This window comes from Clinocottus analis, unplaced genomic scaffold (genome assembly GCF_023055335.1).
Source record: "Clinocottus analis isolate CAN_PGR_092001 unplaced genomic scaffold, fCliAna1.0.p SCAF_29, whole genome shotgun sequence".
NCBI classification, from domain to species: domain Eukaryota; kingdom Metazoa; phylum Chordata; class Actinopteri; order Perciformes; family Cottidae; genus Clinocottus; species Clinocottus analis.
In genome coordinates, this window is record NW_027176031.1 from 1309327 (window position 1) to 1328804 (window position 19478).

Genomic DNA, 19478 nt, shown 5'->3' on the forward strand with positions numbered 1-19478 from the left:
TTCAACACTTCTGTCAACAAAGATTTGCGTCATAGCGTGCAACACATGTTTCTTTTCAGGCAGGTGGCTGTCGCCAACAAACCTGCGGATGTGTGATGGGCCATGGATCCCAAGGGGAAAAAGAGAAAGTTAGCTGAGGAGAACAGAGGATTCAACAGTTCTTGGACCAAATCATTTGCTTTCATTGACAATGCGGAAGGATCGCCTGCATGTTAGCTTTGTAATGAGCAGATGATCCGAGTGTCTGTTGAGTTCACTGCAGAAGTTTGCTGCACTATATGAGTTTATCACCCACTTTGGGTCGCATTCACGAACAACCCGACTTAAAAAAGACCAGACCCGGTGCGACGCTAGCCGTTACCGGCCCGGACCCCGGTACGACCGACGCGGGCTGTTTCCGGCACCTTCGGCCCCGTTATCAGCCTCACATCGGCGGCCAAGCGGTCTTCAGACCGGCCCCGTTACTGGCTTCACACCGCCCCTTTTCTTTTCTTCCGCAGAGAAGAAGAATTTCTGTAGAAATTCAAATATGCTTAAATTCAGCGGGGAAGCAAGAAAACAATGACACAAACACACGATTTTAAACGTATTTGTAACAAACAATGAAACTAAAATATGTGTATAAGCAACATATTTGTAATACGTATTACAAATAATAAGGCTAATATAGACACTTACAGCATGTATTGCCTTCATTATAAGGCTTATATAAGGCTTTTATTTTTTTGCGGCTCCAGACAGATGGGTTTTTTGTTTTTTTGGTTCAATATGGCTCTTTCAACATTTTGGGTTGCCGACTCCTGGGTTAGCCCTTACCACAGTGAAAAACCTAGCGTAGAATGGAGCGTTCATTGTGTGCCACCTGAGTTAACGCCAGTTGGGGCTGAACCGAGAGAGACTGGGACTTGTTTGTCACTCGCTAGAGGCTTGTTAGTGTCGGTCAAGTTAACTTGAACAACACTCTTTTCCAAAACCTGCGTGTTCTTGTTGCCTCAACCTAACTTCTTGTGAAGACAGAAGTATATTTCAAAGTGGACGCTATGACAACTAAAGCTAGAGTGGTAGTGAGTCAATCTCCGATGCCAAGGGTCACTGATCAAGCCTCAGTATTTGACGTAAAGTAAAAAAATGTGTGAAGTTAGCGTGACCAGAATAGAGTTTGTGAACAATAGGACACTTTGTCGCGGGGCGGGCTGTGGGGGAATGTGCACTTTTCTTTTTTCAATATTTTCTTGTTGACCAGATGTGCAGTCCATTGATCTGTAGCTGTTGTGATGTTTTATTGTATGAAAAGCAAGGGTACCCTCTGCAGCTGTAACAGAAGTGTCTGTTTTACTCACAAAAATGTCTGTCACTTTACTCGATGAGCTCTCTCCTCTTTCTGCAGTTTTGTGTTTTGCAGAGTGCATGTGAGCTTCCAAATCGCTGCCACCTTTATTTGCCACTGACACGTAAGTGCCTGCCCTGCATGTCATGCACTCAGCTTCCAAAGCATCACGACCGAGGCAAAAACATGGGTATTTTTATAGGAGTTCATCCGTGAACTTACATTTACGTTTCGGCATGGCTGCAGATGTCATGTGCTGTTGTAAACATTGTAACTAGTGGAGGTGACAAGGTGCTCAGCGTTGCCAGGTTGGAAATGGCAAAGTATCGTATCAAAGGCTCAAAATGGTCGGATTTGGAGAATAATTATGTGCATCAGTCGACCAATGACTTTACAGTCAGAGCTCGCACAAAAAGGTGGAAGGTAAGGGAGATACCATTTAAAAAAACTTGTAAGGGTGTAATAACAGTTTGTGAAAGACCCAGAGAAACACAAATGTCCAACGAGGCAAAATCCTGGACGTTTTGGAATCTCTGCTGGACGCAATTTTTAGGTCTCGAAAAGAGGACATGTCCAGGAAAAAGAGGATGTCTGGTCACCCTCGTAAAGTTATAACGACACACTATTTGGTATGAGTAAAGCATGAATGAACTTAATTCATCATTAAAAAGCATTGTCCCAACATTAACACTTACTAGTAACTCATTAGTATGCAATTCATAAACACAGTTATAAATGTTTCATTCTTGATTAATAATCTCGACTATTATGCGTTTCATGAAGGAGTTGTAACGGTGTCTTTAGAAGAATGCTCATTCTGCCCGGTAACGGTTCGTGGCTCCCTTGCTACCAGGCCTGTCATGATGTGTTTGTCTGTTTCCTGTTTTATTTTGTAGTCCTTGTCTTGTGTGTCCTCTAAACTAAAACGTAAACCTTCCATAAATAACACTCCATGAGATATCGGACAATGGAACAAATATACAAATGTGTACAAACACAACTCCCTAGGCAAGAGACACAAGACATGCATCCCAACAAGACTACATTAGAGCCAAACACTGTATATCTGGTCCTCTTTGTTAACCATTAGTCTGCAATACATATAAAACGGAGAGGACCTAATCCATTATATGTTTCTTTTCTCTTCCAGAGGCTAATGGCTATCTTGTGTGTGTACCGAAACGGGGACAAGTATCCATGTTCTTCATAAAATATGACGGAGGAGGCTTCAGCAAAGAGACTCAAGAGCATTGTAAATTATGGAAAAGATTGTGTTTATCAGGAGGACACACGGCTGCTGTTGACATGTGGGATTGGGTACTGCAGCCGAGCTGATGAAGTTGATACAAAAGGAGATGTAAAACACGTCTTTGGTCATAGTCAGGGAACTCAGACTTCAGTGATTTACTACCCCCTGTGTTAGGATTGTATCATTTTTTAATGAAACTAGAAAAGTGCATATCTCTGCCTGGTGTGTGTGTCACAAACAAATATAAGGGCAAACATAACAGAAACAGACATCTGTTTTTTAGCTTTATAGTCAATAACAGTGTTAAATGTGACTTAAAAAGCAGTAATTACCGCAACCACGAAAGGTTCTTCAGCATGCAGTCAAATGAGCACAAAATTCATTTGGCTTAAGGGTCCAGCGAGATCAGCTGTGGACAGACAGACACAGAGATCCACATACACACATATGACCAATTACATTATCTCCTGGCAGATATAATGATACAATGTTGCTGTTTATCTCTTCTTGTGTGGATGTTATCTTTAAGCAAAAGACTTCTGTTTAGTGACACTAAAGCAATAAATCAGACAGGACACAGATATTTTTAGACATGGCCTTACATCATTCTCCCCATACTCTCATTTCATAAATCATAAAAGCTGGTGGATTCCTCCTACGAGCAGAAACAAAAGAATAAATGTCATCATAAATATTTGCAAGGTAAATTCAAAGCTGCCAGTTAAATGGATTAACTTGTGTGCGTTTAGTCTACACTGACCTTTCAAAAATATGTTTTCATCTGAAAATAGTCCCCGGTTGAAATTAGTCATTTCCACACAGCCCCATAAATGTTTAGATGAGAAATCAGTGAGGTTTTATTGGTTTTGTGTGGTCGTTGCAGACATTTATCTGCACTTTCACTGCAACAACTCACAGCCCTGAGCTGTGCTAATGGCTCGAAGATTGTGCGCGTCATTAATAATAATACAACAAAGGTTGATGAACGGCTGACCTTTGGTGTAAAACGTTGCAGTTTAATTTTCTCAGCATGTGAAATACACTTTGATCAGTGCAGCCTGTTACGTCTGTAAGATATCGTACAAACCATTTCATGACAATATATTGCATCTCAGTTCACAAAATATATGTTGCCTCCATTCTTTTTGTTCTCACATCATGACAGGTTGACGGCAGCAAACAAACACAACGTGTCATGTCTAGTTATTTATATTCTGAGAAACAGAATATAAAATCGCCTAACAGTTTTGATCAATGCATCGTATTGTATTGTAGTCCTTTTGATACATCAATGGGGATCTAAACAATTTCTTTTGAGGTGGTTGATATTCTTTTTTGTTTTTTCTCCTTAGGGGGTCAATATGAGCAATAGATGATTGTAGCTTCGTCCTGAAATGATCATCAACCAATGAAGGCAGAGCTGGCAAAGACATGTTATCTGTATCCATGATTAAATCTTCTGCCATTTCACATGTGAGATATTGTCCCTCACTGACCCACTCCTGGATCCCCTGCAGTTCGCCCCCACTTCATTCTCCAGCATCTGGATTCCCCAGAAACCTACACCAGGATCCTGTTTGTGGACTTCAGCTCTGCTTTCAACACCATCATCATGTCTCTGCAGCGTGAAAAGCTCTTTCAGCTGCACGTGCCCGGCGACTCCACCTGCAAGTAGATCACAGACTTCCTGTCTGACAGGAAGCAGCCCGTGAGGCTGGGGAAACACGTCTCAGCCTCTCAGACGATCAGCACCGGTTTCCCCCCAAGATTACGTTCTTTCCCCTTTGCTCTTCTCCCTGGACACCAACAGCTGCACCTCCAGTCACCAGCTCAACAGTCTAAAGACAATGGAGATGGCCGTAGGTTTCAGGAAGAAAGCAGCCCCACTAGCCCATATCCCCCTGTGTGACTCTTCTGTCGACACTGTGGAGTACTTCCTCTTCACTAATGAATACAAATGTAAGAATATGGATTGAATTAAATACCCAATTAAAAACAGAGCAATGAGGATATAATTCATTAACACACCAAAACAGCGTCCCGTTGATGCCTTAGAAACTCGTTCTCCCTCCAAGCACCCCTGCATGGCACTGCAGAGCCGTCCTCTTTAGCTTTTAGTTACATCATCTAAAGTAGAAAAAAAACATCTACTGAAATGTACAAAATAAACAGCACCTGTCCATGTGCAAAGTCTAGTAACCGTACTGTCTTAAAGCCCTCAGGACAAAGTAGATTATTAGAACAAAATTGTCTAGCGATGGTGGAACATTCTGATGATGGTGAAGAGCTTGTCTTTCTGAGCTTGTCTTCCGGGCAGCAATTTCCTCCAGTTTGGAAACAGTCAGGAGGAATGAGTCACACTCAGATTGACAGAGCATCTGTCTTGCTGTCTGTTAATGTCCACAAACTTGTTAAAAGCTTGAGATCAACGTTAAAAGTCCATTTAAGATTACTGCTTTGTGAGTTGAAACCTTTTTTTGCATCAATAACTTCTCATGATCTTCCTCCAGCTGTACGTTGGAGTTTAGTCAATTACCTTGAGTGTAATTGACTAAACTCAAGGTAATCAATTAGACTCAGGCAGCCACTTCCGGCGCTCCCTTTTACAGCAGCTTACGCTCACTACTGAGCTTTTCTTTATATTGTAATGGTAAAATATGTTATAATAATAACGTATAATACTAGGATATGTATTATAATGTTTCTAATGGTTTTAACTTGATAAGAGTACAGAAGGGCATTCCTAAATAGGTGTATATGTTACAACTGGGCCTTCAGGAGCAAGACCAGATCACACCACACCCTAAAGCATAAACATGCAGAGGTGGAGAATGCACACAGAAATGTACACAGAAATCTACACAGAATTCTTAAATGTATACATGACTCCCTTGGCTGTTGGCCTTCTCGAAAGATATTACGTCTTCTTTCAAAGATGCTAATTGCTTCATTTTATTTTCCTTTTTTGGTAATGACATTAGACCTATGCATGATGTTGTATGCATTCTAATACCTTTTTTGGTAAAACCTATATATTAATGTATTCACGCCTTCTCTTCACTTCTTATGTGGTCATCTTGGACCAATAGGAGAGACGCTTAAGTTCCTATAAAATACCGTGTCTAACATGTTAACGTTGAAGACTTCTTCACAAGTCACTGGATTTGTGTCTGTGAAGCTTTGTCCCTTTTCAAGTCGAAATAAATGAAGAGACATATGTTGATCCGTCTAGAACTCTGTTCATTTTTATATTGATTAAGAGCTTAGATTCTTCTCCTGAACCACAAAGACATTTTCTACAACAATATTGTCCTTGTTTTTTTCAGTTATTTTTAAAAATATCCAATTACATTTTTTTGCGATGCGCCATGCGATGCGCCATCTTTAAAAAGATCTGTCCTGTGCTCCAACCACAGTCCTTCCACTTCTGCTTCCCACTTTGCTCACACGCTCTGCATCAAACTGAGTACACTCATCACAAATATGGAGACAGCTGGAGGCTCAACCTGTTTCCAAGAGAAAGAAGGAATTGAAAATGGGACTGAAATGTAAAAAAAAAAATCAGATGACTGAAATTTGACATATGCATGCATTTTCAGTAAGACACTTATATTAATAAAAAATCAGGTGCCAAAATCCAAACATTATTCTTTCTGTAAAATTGAGCACTGGAGACGATGTGGCCCAACTTATACTGTCGGATCTGCTGGACCAGGTCCAGCGAGTGCAGCCAGGCAGAAGACCTTCACCTTGTAATGGGGATTCAGCTTCACGTTGAGAGAGCCCGCCCGCTGCAGCGCAGCTTCACTCACTGGTTTTAGTCTCAACTCTGAATTATTCAGCTGGAGTATAAATAGGGAAGCACTCTCTCCCAGTGAGCGGCCGTGGGGTTAAACTGAAAAGACCCGGCAACATGCCACTTCATCCAAGAGCTGTCAACATGGCTTTGTTGAAGGGTTCATGCTCTCCACCGTCTGCCCTTGTGTTGGAAGCTCAATAGATGATGTCTTCATACACTACTGCTTATAGGCTGAACCTTTACATACACAGTATCATGTGACTCAAAGTTCATTTTAAAGTGAAAAAGTTGACTATTGATAGCTGTAAAATATGAGATAGTATTTAGAGATGTTGTTTGGCATAAAGCAGACAGATGGCAGAGGGGATAGATGACCTGTTTTGCAGGTAAAACATATTGACATCCTAATGGATGCAGCAGAAACTATTCTCCAGCTAAGATGTGCTCTGGTATGAACATTTGCTCTTGGTGAAGAGCAAATGGCTCCATGTTTCACTCCAATAATCTTTGAACAGATGTTAATTACATTGCTCTGGCTTTTTGTTGGCTGCCCCGCAAAGTTATAAAACCAGCACATCCAGAAAAAGGTGAAAGACTTCGACTAAAGAAAATGATAGAAGTGACCGAAGATACCTGCAGATACCTGTCTGTTGGTCACCAACAGTCACATTTTGGGTCCTATAGTAGACTGTGACACTGACTGCGGTCGAATAGTCAAATAATCACCTCCTACCGTCTAACCCTAAGCACTTTTCCCTTACCTCTGTGGAAACGTCACGGGGTCAAGGAAAGATGGGAAGGAGAATTCATGAGGAGTTAGGAAAAGACAACCGTGGTGTTTAGAGAATCCCACTCCACTTTCACTAAGCGACGTGACGGCAGGCGATGTTAGTGACGTCAGTCTGTCTGCAGCGGTGAAACTACAACGTTGTTGTCCATCTCCACCACAATAAGCATCTTAAATACTTCATCTGTCTTCTTGCAGTGTTGCGTCATGCAGACGATTAAACAACCCGGTTCATATATTACTTTATTATTGAGGTTGGAATAGAAATGAACCAAGGAATATGAAAGTGAAACCCAGGGATTTTACACTAAGTACAAAGCTACTTAACTGTTTCTGTTCAGTTTCAAACCTGCTGAATTAAATTCTTTATCCCACTAACAATGTGTGTCATATGTGTGTCTCAAATCCATTTATGTTGTTTTGGTTTATATGCAGATTATAATCTGATCATAAAAGATTTATGAAACACCATACAACTTCATAGTGCTTTATTGAAATGTAACAAAATAGTTGAATAAAAAAAGATGATATTCATAAACATAAGTCAGGCTGAAGAGCTCGTCCAGTTTAACTCTTTCATTAAAGCTTCTGTAACTAAAGTAAAATAAAAGAATGAAGACTGAGGCTGCAGTTCAACACCAGAGAAAGAATATCAAATACAGCAGTTTCATCACTTTACAGCCGTGTTCAGCAACAGCAACGTAACATTCATAGTTTTCCAGCCGGTTTAACAGATTATTGAAAGTATTTACAAGTTACGCTATTTATTATTTACATGATCTGTGTTTGTTGCTCATGATCGTTTGTTCTCGTGAACGGCCGAATGAAATGTCACATTAAATGTGGCCGCCGCAAGGGACTGTGGGTCGGCATTATCTCCTTTCCTTTCGTTAAGGAAGGTCCAGTGGATCCTAAGCTAAAGAAGCTAAGTTAGGAGGCATGAAGCTCCTTTCCTTAGAGAATTCGACGGGCACTTATCATGGCGGCCACTTAGGTACTTCCGGATCATTTCCCTCAGTTAGGAAGGTTCCAAACCAAAAAGGATTATTCGACCTCAGCCTTCGTTCCTGAGTTCCTGACGAGAGTCAGCTGATTACCACAGCACTTTGAGAAGCACGACAAGCACCCTATGAGGGTGTGGAAACAACATGTTACATCTGCAGCTCTTACAAGCTGCACAGTAACAAGTCAGTGAGGTTGAACCCTCCTGGAGTGGAACCCATGGGTCTTGGTAGTTTCAGATAAATGCCTGCAAGAACACTCTGTTCCTGTGAGGTCAATAATGTGGCACATTCTGGGAACCGCTGAGAGGCCACTTTCACCCTGTAGCATTACAACCTCTATAATTGCAAATTAGAATTATTATTTGCAAGTTAAAACATTTTAATATGTATTTAGTATTATTTGTTTTAGCCTTTGATTAAAACAAGTGGCAATTGCACTTTTAATTTTTGATAAACTGTTCATAAATCATAAAAAAGTTAATCATGTTTGAGCTAACAAACATTATCCAGTTCTTCAACGATGCAATCCAGTTTAGGTGAAACTGACAGCATCGATGCTTTCCTTTGGAGGAAGAAGCAGCTGAAGAGAGAACGAGTTGGATGAGTGCATACAATCAATCAGCTGTGCTGACTATCTATCTATCTATCTATCTATCTATCTATCTATCTATCTATCTATATATATATATATATATATATATATATATATATATATATATATATATATATATATATATATATATATATATATATATATAATGGGACTTCAAATGTATGAACAACATAGAACACAATGTTTGGCTAGAGCATCAATCAGAAGATAAGAGTGAAAAATGCATTAAAAAGCTGAGCAGGTTATTAGAGGAAACGTGGATAAATGAAGGATGAAAACACATGGTCCAAGCAACTGCAGCAATGTCACATGAATGTATGAATAGTTGTATTATCACAAACAACAATGGAAATTGAACTTCTGATATTTATTCAAAACACACATAACACAATAGTGAACAAGACAGGCTTTGTTATCTTGCTCTCGGTGACCAGGGGAAGAAAATAAATATTGTAGCCGACACAGATCAAAAAGAAGAGACAGAGAGAGAGATGCTGCAACAACAATAATATAACTGCTGTAATAAGAATAGAAAAAGTAACAATATAAATAACAGATAATACAATGATATTAATAGCAGAAATAACTATAGAAATATGACAACAACATAAATAATAATTAACATAACAATAACTATAATTAAAGCAATACCAGAATAAACAATTTTCCTTCTTTTTACCATACCGCTTAGCTATGGAACCCGTTTAAACATATGCATTTGTTCCACTTTAACATATAAACAGCTAAATATTATTTCAGCAGTCACCTGTATACTTTCCTTCATCAATTTGTTACATTATTTTGTTCTCATAATGAGGGGTGGCGTAACTATCCGAGTGTGAGCACTATCCTGCCCCATTGTTCAGTTACTTCACACCACTATGAACACATTGTTTTTCTATAACAATATCATTAAGGTGTAATAGATTAGTCTGTCATGAAATGGTCAAAGTAAAAAAAAATAGTATAGTATGTCATGACAAAAAAGCCATTGAATGCTTTAGCAAACATGTCATAAAAAACGTAGCACAGCAGCATAGACGAGCTCTCCGGTTATGGGAACACCACCTCGCTAGCAGAAAACACCACCATTGATCCCCCGGTTGTGTTGGAGTTTTCCCCTGAGAACGAGAGGCTTGCGGAGAGTAATGCTCTAACTGTTTGTGCTCATGCAGAGATCAAATATCGACATTGTAATCGTATCATCTGATCTGCGGCCGTATGTCTGGACACTCGGGTGAAGAGAGGAGCCGAGCCATCAACTCATCACCACCTGCTGGTGAGTTGGATCAGATGGAGCCGGCTAGAAAGACCTGGCAAGCCCAGACGTGTAAGGGGTGAACTGGGAACGTCTGGCGGAGCGTCCTGTCCGGGAGGTCAACGCCCACCTTTGGAAGAACTTCTCACACATCCCGAGGGAGGTTGGGGACACGGAATCTGAGTGGACCGTGTTCAAAGCCTCTATGGTGGACGCGGCCAACAGAGTCTACCCCAGGCAGCTTCCGTCAGGTTATTTTGAGGGGGGCCTCGAGGGGAAGCCATGACCTCTTCCTCTTGCCTCTACGGCCTGAACACAGCACGGTGGCCCTGAACACAGCACGGTGGCCCTGAACGCAGCACGGTGGCCCTGAACGCAGCACGGTGGCTCTGTGCAGGGGTGTACTTAGGAAAAGGCTTGTGCCTTCCGGGAATAACAGACACATTTAAACTTGATTTGTTCAGGGTTTTGTAAGTTGTGTTGAAATTCTGGGTTCATCTTGTTGTTTTGATGTCTTTGAAAGATTCAAGTGAGAAGTGATGCAATTCCCTGTCATTCTTGCTTTTCTGGTCCATCGCAGGTTCATAAATGACACCTAAAGTACACAAGATGCATCATAACTACAATTTTTTTTACACTAGTTAAATATTAAATTGTAATGTACATTTATTTGTATTTGGCTGGAAGAAGACGCTGCTGTCGGTTGAAATCTGATTTCAGTTGTGATGAGTGGTGACGTTCTTATACCAACTGAGGAGGTGTCGTAAGAAGCTACAGTAGGAGCAAGCTCAATTTGTGGCTCAGGCACCTCATAGAGGCATGTACGGTTTTTACCGCAGATGCCCCTAATGACTTAGAGGCATGTCCGGTTTTTAAAAGCACAGGATTATTTTTGCTCACGCAAAGACCTGTGACTCACTGAAAACGGGTCTGACACCAGCGTTCTACGTCGTGCTGGTGACACGACTTAAAAACGAGTGGCAAATACGTAGCATTAGTGGAAACTGCCCACGTAATTTTTTGTCCGAAGTGAACCGGACATGCCTCTACGTTATTTATGGCATTTGCGTTAAAAACCGGACATGCCTCTATGAGGTGCCTGTGCCACGAATTGAGCTTGGCCTCTCTCAGAAGCTAAGTACTGTGTACATAACATTAACAATATAATATAATAATGTAGTTCTGAACAGTTATTCTAGTTCCAAGTCCTCTCTAAACAGTCCTTTAGAGCTTATTCCCAGCTATTTTAACCTATCCTGACACCTTACCAAGAGCCAAGATCCATTAGAGGAAAGCTGTCATTAACTGATGCGACAGAGAGCTGCATTCGACGAAGAGGGCCTCCCGCTCAGGTGGGGTTATCAGTGAAAGCTGGTAGACGTCAGGACGGACAGCAGTGGGACAGCTAGCTTAAACAGATCTTCAACCATTAATGGAGATCCCGAGCCTTTAAACGGAGAGCAGGTATTTTAGATAGCCCTGTCTGACAGGCTTTTCTCCTGGTAGGAGGTCTTCAGCATCATCAGATTATCTTTACACCACAAGAACTCTATCTGTGTTAAAATGGCTGCTCATTCCGTTCAGGCGCTTGGATAAAATGCTTTTTTTTTTAAATCTCAAAGTCCCGGGATGTATTTCAGTCCCAGTACATTCCTGCTGAGAGCTGTGAGCCAGCTTTCTCCACTCTGAACATTATTAAAACCAAGTACCGATCCAGGCTCACCAATGAGCACCTACACGAGTGCATGAGAATGGAATGGCACTCACTCCATTAAAATACTTGCAGGGCAGTTAAATGCCCATTTAATTCTCCAGGAAAGGAAGAGGAAATAAACATAAAAAGGTGAAGAGAAACGGATGCTGCTCTGAGCTCGGTTTGCAGTCCGCCGGGCTCGGACTAATGCTAATGTCGTAAAGATAGCTGTTTGTTTTCCATTCTGTTATTGTTGAAACGATATGGAAATGCATGTTGTTGATGTTATGTATGAGACATAAGGTGACTACAGGATGGAATCGTAACATTTTGAGGTTGTGACCTTTCGATAGGAGGATATTTTAGTATATTTTAATTGAAAAGCGCTGCTTTAGACACATCCAGGCTGCCTCTTTGGCCAGATTTCCAGTCTTTTAGCTGGGCTAGCTGGCTTCTGGCTGTACCTTTACATTAAACCCACAGATGCTCTATGTATCAATATTCTCATCTAACGCTCCACCAATAGGTCAAACGTTAGCTTTTAGCTCCTCCCACCTCATAGAGAACACCCTGGCAGCTCTGCACAGGTCCTTCAGCTCCTTCAGCTCTTTCAAGTTCTACTGTTTTTCACTGATAGCACTTTTTTTGTAATGTCTCTTGTAAATGGACCCATACACGCTTTTCTAGTCTTCCGACCATTCAAAGCACTTCAACACTACATCATTCACACCCTTATATACTGATACTGATGGAAGGAGCTACCATCTTATCTCATCTCATCTCATATTGTTGCATTACTGTTTGTTCACTGGCTTTATGGTTCTCTCCTACTGCTTCTGCTGCACTCCCTGTTCACATTCACCACCATGTTGTAATTGTCACTTGACAATTGTTCAGCCAGCGCTGCAAGGTTTTAGGGACAGATGTTCCAACTGGAGCGGACATGTTCAGACATGTTGTTGCTGTGTACAGTCCGAGGTATTTCACGTGGGTTCTAAATCCTGTTCCCGTTTCCTGAATGCGAACAATGCACCCACATTAACACATTTGGATGAGTTCCTTATGAAAAAACATGAAGCTGAAACACATCAAAATGCAAGTTGCACTGGAGCCAGGGAGGAAAAGCCCCCGAGTAAACGGGTAATAAAGAAATAATTACGTAATTCGTTTAAAAGCAGGACATCAGTTAGAGGAGCAGCAGTGGGACACGCCTCATTTGTCACTTAATAACCCGAAGATTACTGCTGTCTATGCTCGCATTTAGAAAATCGAGCTGCAAAATTCCTGCTTGTTCAGACAAAAGATATTTAATATCATAAGCAAAAAACATGGAGCAGATGTTTTACTGAAACAATATGAGCATCTGTCTTCAGCAACCCATAAACCCATATCAGTCATACTTTCTCTCACACACACTAACACACACACACACGCAAACACACACACGTACACTAACACACACACACACACAAGCACGTACACACACACTAACACACACATGCACTTACACACACACAAATAAAACACACACAGGCAGGAGGACGAGAAATAAGAGGATTAAGAGGAGCCGTGTTGTACGTTCTCGGCTAAAAAAACAAATGAACTCCTGTTCTGCTGGGAGCTTTATTTGGACACTATCTGCACTGCAACACCTTCAGACACTATTGGACAAGCAGGAAATGACATGGGAAATGCAGACAAGTGGAAATGTCACACATGGTGCATACACACACATGCACACGCTTCACATCGCTTATGGAGAAAAAGAGACATGGGTTAGGGATAATAATCAACGTTTTGGGAGGTTCAGGGACACTCGGGTCCGAGAGCAGATCTGAGAGGTTTCAAAGAGGTCTTCTTGTTCTCTGATAGTTCCTCTTCTGAGCCACGTCACGAGAAGCCATGTTAAGAGCTGTGCAGTAACACCATGTAAGTATGAGGACAAGATGTCACGTTCAAAGGAAGGAGCTTCAAGGAATGTTCAGACACTGAACCTCCAGTTGCTCCGCTGCGCTTTTCAGTAGCCTTCTGCTCCTGAAATGCCGAGGAGGCTAAATGCAGAAAGCAAACTCCATGTTTGTATGTCAAAATATGTAATATGTCGAAAGTAATAAAGCTCAAACCACAAAAATCTTTTAAAGCCTTACTTTTTAAATACGGTCTCATGCCGGTATACCTCGTCCAAATTGTTCAACAAACAGTAACCTTTGACCCTGGAGAGTGCTGTTTGATTCCCGAGTGAAAGTACAACTTTATTTTGAAAATTCTGTCTGCTTGTAATGAAAGAAAATTGTCCAGTGTTGCACATGAGGCGTATATGAAGACGTTTTACAGAGTTTAAGTTCTTATTTTAAGCTACACCCTGATGCTTTTCCTCAACCTAACTAACGGGTTATGTTGGGTGAACCTTTTTGTGGCCGTGCTTTTTGTGGTGGGAATCAACCTTTTTAATTTTCTTGAAATGTATGAGGAGAAACAAACGTGGAGTGAAAACTCTTAAATGTCTTTTAGTATTGAAAAGACACTTGGAATAACCCAGAGGAAAGGCGTAACAGAGTCTACATGCAGTCATGCACCTTCCAAGGCCAAGGCCATTGTCCCTGTCTCGGTGATTGCATGGTAAGTGCTGCTGTCTCCAAGAAGAGGGGAAGTGGGGCGATCAGGACGACACGACACATCAGACATAAACATTTGATAAGATAACTGTGTTATTTGGGTTTGGTGACTTTGGATGAGCTGTCTCTCTCGGGCACACAATGTTCAGAGTTAAGCGATACAAGTTACATCTGAAAAGAACAACATGATACATGTCCACAACACTTCTCTAGACTCCTCCTGTGAGTCCAGCTGTGTGGAGAGACCTCTAGCTATCTGCTCTGCAGCAACGTGGTGGAGTAACACCGTGATGAGCGGAGCATGGAGTCACACTCCCTCGGTTTGTGTTGCCAAATAAAACCTGAAACTTCATGGACGTTGAAAGCAAGCGACAGTGGAGCTTCACTAGAGCGCTGCTGTACTTCTAGAGTAAACCTCATGTTTATGTTTTGGCTGCATCGTGAAAGATACAATACGCAAACAGGTTTTGGGCAAGTTACTCAGAGAGGGACTATTTACTTATTACTTCTTCAAAATTAATTGTATTTCTTGGTATTCCAACTTATTAGATTACTAATTATATTACTTTTGCAAGTCCTTATCATTCCCTTTCCTTCCTTTTTTATCAAACCATACCAAAAAAGATGTTCAAAGGTGTGTGGCCTGTAGTCTCCCAACTATTGATATTTTAGATCTGCCAACCTGTATGCATTTAACGTAGCAGCAAAGTACGCTGGTACAATGAATCGCTCCAAACTCTGCAGCAGGAACACGTTCAGCATGTTAGGATCACATAACACATGATGAGAAGCTTCCAGGCCAGCATTTACCTGAGGACACAGAAAAGCCCCCATAAGATACTGTAAGAGGGTGTGTGTGTGTGTGTGTGTGTGTGTGTGTGTGTGTGTGTGTGTGTGTGTCTCCAACAACCTAATAACTACATATTAATGAAAAACTATCATATAAAACTCTAATAAGGCGGTAGATGTAGCTATAAAATGCTCTTCCACAGTAGAGGTAATGGTGCGGGAAAGCACCCATCACACCCCTAATGACTGAAGACCGGGTTTCCTCCTTTCCATTACAAGTGTCACACATACGGCTACTCTTTCTGAACACCTTGTGTTCTCAGTGGCCAGCTCATGGTGATACATACGTCACATGACAACATTGTGTGTGTCAAACTATTTCTCCAAAATGTCTACAGTTGATTACAAACAAGATTCATACATGTAACCATCTTTCATCCATAAAAGGACTAAACTTAATTTGACTCAAACTAAGATTGGAACAATCAATGTCTTTGAAATGCATTCACAGGTTACACACATTACACATGTGTGTTCATATGCCTCAACCTCACCGATATGTCTAGTGCTTTTGTGTATGAATCTGTAATATCAATTTCACTGTTACTTCAAACTGAATTAAAGAGTCAATGTGAAACATTGGCTTTTTAATTCAATGCTAGAAACCCTTAAAAAATGAAGGGTGTCCTAAAGTTGTGATTGTGTGGTAATGCCCACTTGTTCTTTCCCTCCCTGGTAAATGTTCTAACAAATACACAATGTAATGCATTCACCACTATTGTATTGTGGGAGGGGCACATGGGCCTGCAAGACAAAGCAATAGAGCTAATGTAGCGTGAATGTCTTAATGAGACCAAGCATACTTAAAACGTCTCCAGAAGCTTCAAATGTATGCATCAGAAACACATCAAATTGACACTAAAGATGTAGATTGCTTATAACTTAGTCCATCAGGAATAGGTTTCATAAAAACATAATTTCACTAAACATTAAATCCACCTCAGGGCACCCTTCAAGAAAGGAAACTTGATAGCCAATCAATAAATTCAGTGTCAATTCTGAAGATTACTCTTTTATACACACAATGCCAAATCAACCACCTTAACGTGTAGCACAGCAGCGCTTTATACCACGCTAATGAGCCCTTTCTCTACAGAAAAAACCATTGAGCGAACCTAAGTGCACTGAAGCCAGCGCTGAGCACGACATCTCGTTCTGTGACAGGCTCTTAAGTTAACGTCAGGCTGGAATTGGAGGGGTCTTGGGTTTGTTTCCGAAGATTGGGAACACAAACATTATGTATGTTTCAGGTCAGACTGATGACATCTACAACTAAACAAAGAAACTTCAGTTTCTGAAATGAAAGGGAACAACGGTGTAGCCAACTGACTGCTTCCTTAAAAGTACAAACACCATTTACCTTTCCAGTTAAAGAAAACAAAAATATGAATTAGACTACTTTTGAACGGCTCTCGATAAGAGATGACTGAGCCAGCGGCTTGTAGCTAACGATGCTAACAGCTAATGGTGCTAACAGCCCTAACAATGCAATCAGCCACAGTACTGCAGACGGATACATTATAAAGCATTTTTGCTTTTTCAAGGGTTAGAAGTCTAGTCGGTAAAAAAAATGAAAATACTCCTCCACAAAGTTTTAGTCATCAGATCTTCCTCAAGCCTGAGTAGGTTTTGGAGTCTCTCTTGTTTGCTAGTTAAAACACAGTTTAACATTTTACATCTAGTTTAAACAAAGAAGAATGTGGGCACATCACATCCAAACAAACCAAGTTGGCCGGGTGCTAGATAAAGGAGCTCAAAGATGAATACAAAGACGGACTTGCTCACAGGCATCATTGATTTGGGATGTTGCAAACTGAGTCCATGCTCTTCCTTAGGAAAATGTATTGTGAAGCTTAAATAGTGAGGCAAAAGGTGCATTCCAAATAGGTTTAGTCGCATGTTTTCGTTGGGGGACTGTTGAGCTGTCAGTCACATAGATATCATATCTCATCTTATTCATTTAAGTTCATGTTATTGTCATGTCTCATGAGGAAAAATTTGTTTTGCAGCAGGATACACAAAAAGAGAAAAAACATAAATAGGAGAACCCAGTGTAATTATACATTTAGAATAAGTGGTCTTTTGGTGGTGCTGAAGCCGTAGCTTTTTGGGTGAGCGAGTCATCTTGAAAACAACTGCTGTTACAGTTTTCAGAGGAAAGGGTCCAAGCGCCGTCGCATTGCTTTTGCAGGTGCTGTAAAGCTGGAAAACTAACTGAAGCTAAATTAAACAATGCATTTATCAAGTTATGAGAAGCATTACACTGGGGTAAATGGTCCACAATCATGTTTCAAAATTTTTTACTTAAGTGCTACTCCTCCAATCTTTCAACCTATCGGCCATCGATCTGATGATGCATGAGCCTCTTGGCCGAGCAGCTAAGTATATGTGTGGGGTTCTGGTGTAGTCAACAGACGTCCGTGCCAGGACAATATTTTGAGTGCTACCGTATCACGTAGTTTTTTTTGCCTGTAATGTAACGCCGTAGTTCCTCACACTGTCACTCACCAGTCCATCCCTCCTCCTCGAGCTCTTGAAGTCATGGGAAAATATTATTTTATGATTTGGTGGAACTATTTACTTAATTGATGGCCGTATTGATTGATCTACTCAGATGCAAAATCTGAGAATTAAACAATTTTATTTATTTCATATTTCCCTCAGTATAACGCTTTTTCTCAGAACTTGAGATATGATGCTGCAGTTAGGTTTCCAGCTTTATAGCACCTGCAAAAGCTGAGTAGACAGCCAGACACACACACACACTCTGATAAACACACACACACACACCAAGCAGGACAGCAAACAGAAGGTTGTCTTAATTGTGTGTGCTGGTTGAATATACTGTTGACGTGCCCTTGGGCTTGAACACCACAGACACTGTGTGTGTGTAACATGTCAGACCGCAGATGAAAGGCCAGAGGAGGAAGAAGAGGATTAAACGCTGCCAGAGAGAAGCTAGACGCTGTGTCAGCCTCTTGTTTGTTCCAGAGCGATACATCTACTGTGTATATATATATATATATATATATATATATATATATATATATATATATATATAGGTTTAACTATGTTTTCTTCTTCTCATAAATCAATGCTATTGGTCTGTGGGTTTGACAAACATGTAACCAATTCAAATTATGAAATGGACTGATAATGCTCAAATCTCATAAATCCATTGGATCCTCAAACTGTCAGCAAAATCTCATATCCCCGCCTCGCCTCTTTTTTTAACAAAGGCACAGCTATCTACCGATGTGACCTCGGACAAAACACTCCGAACGGACAAACGACCCTCGTAAGAGTCCCCTGAAGGATGCGGGCCATGAAGAAGCCGAATGCCGGCCTTAGACCCCCTTAAACCTGACGGCAAGGCTACAAGGTATTCTTCTCTTTTCTTGTTCGATAATGGACGCCGCGGAGCTATGAGTGCAAAAGGAATAAAACATGTATAACTGTTCAGGAATTGCATACTAATAAGTTACTAATGAGTGTTCATGTTGGAACAATGCTCTTTAAATTATGAATCAAGTGTTTACTTATGCTTAACTAATGCTAAATAGTGTGTACTTATTATTAAATGCTCCCCATTTTTTAGTTTTTGTAAAATCCTCTCAACATTTTAAAATGTAAGTTCTTAATTTTCTGTTAACGTGTCAATGCCACTCTTCTCCAGCACGAGTTATGATGAATCATAGAAACACATGACGGACGACTGATGAACAGTGTACGTAAAGGCGCCTGTCAATCACACGTGTACTCTGAGTAACAGGAAACATGAACACAACAGCTTCTACAAAGATACAAGAGTGACAGATATTTCTGAATCTCTGTTCAGTTCGTGGTTTGTAGGCTTACTGTCAATCAAATGTGATGAAGTCACACCCACAGGTTCACAATCTGTGGAGAGCCGGGGTCTTAAATCTGTACAAGGGACAGATATTATTGAGGCAGACACTGTGGGGGCCGGACTCTAAAATAAAGTCTAAATACATTTATTAACCGTTTTAAAACCAAGAGCGTTTTTTCCTCTTTTTCGAGAAAAAAAGGTGTGTTTTAAAAACTAAAACTGTGTTATTTCAACTACAAAGTGGATTTAAATCATTTGAATGGCTAAAATACAGTAACCCTTGTGAGAGTATGTGTAGGTGTAAAAAAATATTAACATTTAATATTTTAGATCTCTGAGATCTCCTCCAACAAGTTTAAAAATGCCAGTTGTAAACGTAGCTGCAGCGTGTTGTAGTTTAGAGAGCAGGGCTCTCGTTCCAGCTGGGCTCAAGC